We start from the raw sequence: 4,531 nt of genomic DNA on the forward strand, positions 1-4,531 counted from the left end.
GCTTGAGCCCAGGAGTTGGAGGTTGCTGTGAGCTGTGATGCCACAGCACTCTACCCAGGCGCCTGCCTGGGGGACAGCTTGAGGCTTTGTCTCAAAAAAAACCACTAATGAGTCCCCACTGTCAATCTTACCCAGGTTTCCTGTGGGGGATATTTTGATTGGAGCCCTTAGTGAGACATGCAGCCTGGGGTCCCTTCATTCATCATCCAAATCCTGAATTGGAAAGAATATTTTCTCTCCTGGGGTTTTTCTTGTTTCTTGGAGCCCTTCACAACGTGGAGCAGAGCTCTTTCCAATGTCTTTCCTCTTCACAAAAAGCACACTGAGGCTAGGTGCAGTGGCTCACGCTTGTAATCCTAGCACTTTGGGAAGCTGAGGCTTGAGCTCGGGAGTTCAGGGCCAGCCTGAGCAAGAGCAAGACCCTGTCTGCACTAAAAATAGAAAAACTAGCCAGGCATTGTGGCTGTAGTCCCAGCTATTCAGGAGGCTGAGGCAAGAAGATTATTCAAACCCAGGAGTTTGAGATTGGTGTGACTGTGACCTATGATGCCATGGCACTGCACCCAGGGTGACAAAGTGACTCTGTCTCAAAAAATAAAAATTTAAATTTAAAAAAAGCACACTAATTGTGCCTCCCCCTGGGATGGCCTTTCCCGCCTTTTGTTTTTGACTTTCAAAGGACCCTTGGCTAGCACAGCTAACAGAACATGCACAGGTTTCAGTTTCCTTTCTTCCCTGGCATTATATACTTTGAATGTATCACCCACGTGGGAGAGATTCATGCCAACTGCTCCTTCTGCACACTGCAGCTTTCTCCTTACATCTGGAGTGCTCCGCCCTATAAAAGTCGTATTAACCAAGCACATGTATTCAAGGCTTCTGGATTCACATCTGTAGATTTCTGACATGCCTGATAGAAGTGTTCCAAAAATTCACAGGGTTCCTCATTAGCTTTTTGCTGTAACTCTTGGAATTTGTTTTTTGTTGTTCTTGTTGGGGTTTTGTTTGTTTGTTTGTTTGGGGGGGTTTTTTGAGACAGAGCCTCAAGCTGTCACCCTGGATAGAGTACCATGGCATCACAGCTAACAGCAACCTCCAGCTCCCAGGCTTAAGTGATTCTCTTGCCTCGGCCTCCCAAGTAGCTGGGACTTCAGGTACCCACCACAACGCCTGGCTATTTTTTGTTGTAGTTATCATTGCTGTTTGGCAGGCCCGAGCTGGATTCGAACCGGCCAGCTCTGGTATATGTGGCTGGCGCCTTAGCCACTTGAGCTACAGGTGCTGAGCCTTGGAATTTGTTTAAACTCCTCTGTCTAAGCATTCCCCTTTGGAGGCCTGAAAGAACACATTTTTGGTGATGATTTATTCTCACTCTGCCTAGGTTGGCATGAGGATCCTAGTTTGGTTCTCCCATTGGAATGGCAGCATTGGGATCTGGGGTCTGATTCTATGATTCGATTTGGACCCTGGCCATGGAGATGATGTGTTTCCTGCTTGGCCTTGTCATCACTAGACTATACTCACCTACAGTAAGTAATATATTCAGTAAGATCTGTATGTCTATCCAAGTGGGACGGTGCCTCATGAAGATGGTTGTAAACAACTCCCTCATTCTCTGGGGATCCTCTCTGTAAATTGGGTTTGAGTTTTTCCAATCAATAAATTTGAGGTGGAAAATGGGGTCTAAGTCCAATAGTACTCTGCTAACTGTCCTTGCCCATTCAAGCCTCCAGTAGGGTATTGCTGCAATGGAAACTGCCTTGCCCCACTGTGGGTGCCCTCTGGCCAAACTGAGTTCCCTGCTAAGTCTTGAATGTGGAAGACCATTCCCATTCTTGAGTCATAATCCAGAGAGCACTAGACTAAGAATGTATGAGCCCCGCCCTCCCTGATCATGGGTCCTTCTACCAGCAGTAGAGGATGGAGTGGGCCAATAGTGGAGGATGGGGGTCAATGAAGTTGAGATTGAAAGGGTTCATGAGGTCTAATCTGGCTAATTCCTCCTTAATTCTGTCATGCAGGGTCTGGTTCCCCTCCCCAACTATGAGCAGAGATTTCCTTCATATCATTAACTTTGTCCCAGGCCTTTTGGTCTCTTTATTATGCAATTGTATGAAAGACTGTATATGTAGGATCTTGTCCCATTTACCTGACTTTTGACAAAATAATTCCCATTGTAAGATAGTATAATAATTTAAGGTTCCGGCTTGGTGCCTGTGGCTCAAGCGGCTAAGGCACCAGCCACATACACCTGAGCTGGCGGGTTCAAATCCAGGCTGGGCCCACCAAACAACAATGATGGCTGCAACGAAAAAATAGCCAGGCGTTGTGGCGGGTGCCTGTAGTCCCAGCTACTTGGGAGGCAGAGGCAGAGGCGCTTGAGCCCAGGAGTTGGAGGTTGCTGTGAGCTGTGATGCCATGGCACTCTACCCAGGGGGACAGCTTGAGGCTCTGTCTCAAAGAAAAAAAAAAATAGAGATTTAAAAAACAAAAACAAACAAACAAAAAACCCCTCACAAACAAAACACAAATAATACAGAGAAATCCCAACACAATCAATCTAAAATACCATGACCTATCAATCAAATGAGAACCAAAGGGACAAACACAACCCCAAATGGCACCTCTCCCACCCTAAATAGCATCTCTAAACAAATACCCTTGGCTTGGTGCCTGTAGCTCAGTGAGAAGGGTGTCGGCCACATACGCTGAGGCTGGTGGGTTCAATCCTGGCCCAGGCCTGCTAAACAACAATGACAACTGTAACCAAAAATAAAATAGCCAGGTGTTGTGGCAGATGCCTTAGTCCCAGCTACCTGGGGAGGCTGAGGCAAGAGAATTGCTTAAGCTCAAGAGTTTGAGGTTTCTGTGAGCTGTAACACCACGGCACTCTACCAACCCTGCCAGAGGCAGGAAGGTTCAAAACCCTCCCCAAGTGGGCGACATCAAGGATCTCAGTGTGAATGCTGGGGAACTTACTCAGAAAAATAGCTGAGGCTGTCTGTTTGTAGATCTGTTTCCTTCTCCCCAACACGGTTCAAGCAGCTAGGAGCTATGTTTGATTCCAGGGAGGGAGAGAACTCCCTAAGAGTTTAAACAGGCTAAGCCAGGGGTGGTAGCTCACACCTATAATTCTAGCACTTTGGGAAACTGAGGGGGGTGGATTGAGCTCAGGAGTTTGAGCAAGACCAGGACCCCATCTCTACTAAAAAGAGAAAACCTAGCTGGGCATTGTGGCTGGTGCTTATAGTCCCAGCTACTAGGGAGGTTGACACAAGAGGATCATTTGAACCCAGGAGTTTAAGGTTGCTGTGAGCTATGACTCCACTGTTACAGGAAGATGAGGTCCAAGGGAGAGTAAGAGTATCCAAACACAATGTTTATAAGAGGAGGGCTTTATTCACTGGCTGGGAGCTTAGGGCATAGAATAATTCAAAATGGCCACGCTCTCCATCTGGCTTAGTCTTTCCCTTTTTATCTCCAGTCAAAAAGTTCCAATCGATAGGTACCTTTCTCACTGGTCAGTTTGAATCAAGCAGGACATGCTGTTCCAGCCCCCACAGAACTACAGGATTTCACAGAAGTGGTAATTTCCAAGTTCCAGAAAGTTAAGTTTACAAATTCCCAAGAGCTGAGTCATCATGGAGAGGACTCTGCTGATGTATCCTTGTGGTCTCTTTGAGAAGACCTGTACTCCTAGACCTCACTCTTCTCAGGGCGAGGTCTAGGAGAACAGGGGTATCCTCTCTCACCACTACACTCTACCCAGGGCATCAGAGTGAGACTATCTCAAAAAGAAAAGAAAAGAAAAGAAAAGAAACAGTTAAACAGACTCTGGCAGCTGTAGTAGTGGTTCCTCTCTTTCTCTCTCACCCCAAAAGACAGTGCTTCTCCCAGGAGAGACCAATAGCTTGACCTGGGGCTTCTCCTTGCCTCTTCTAGCTATGGCTGCAGTCATTGGGTGCCAGTGGGTCCACCAGAGACACTAAATTCTGTATTGAAAGTTTGGCACTTGTCCCTGAGGCCACATCAGAAGAAGGAGGATAAATGGATTGAGGAGAAGGAATGAGAAATTTATTAATTTCTTGGCAAATGAGAAGGCTGGAGACTCCCCTCTTAAAGTACCAACATCCTGAGCTGAGCTGAAATACAGAGTTTTTAAAGGGGAGGTTTTCAACTTCAGGCTATTGCTGTTCAACTACACTTGATGGTTCTGGTTCATTCCTTGTTCAGCTAAGATAATCTGTGACCTCGGCCTGGACAATTCCCTTGACCCATCTCCTGTGGCACAAAGAACAAAGGACACACATCTTCTCTGGACCACTGGCCTGAGGCAGGATAGATTTCAATTCCCAAAAGGAGTTGGGGCAGATTGAGAGAGACAGAAAATATTTTTGCCATTTCTCAGGCCATTACTCTGTTACACCCTGGGGCATCCATTTTCAACTAGTTAAGCTGTGTTCCTCTGGTATTTACTTCTATATGTCTTTTATTTTTATTTTTATTTTTGAGACAGAGCCTCAGGCCATCC

This window comes from Otolemur garnettii, unplaced genomic scaffold (assembly GCF_000181295.1).
Source record: "Otolemur garnettii isolate 467f Iridium unplaced genomic scaffold, OtoGar3 scaffold00077, whole genome shotgun sequence".
NCBI classification, from domain to species: domain Eukaryota; kingdom Metazoa; phylum Chordata; class Mammalia; order Primates; family Galagidae; genus Otolemur; species Otolemur garnettii.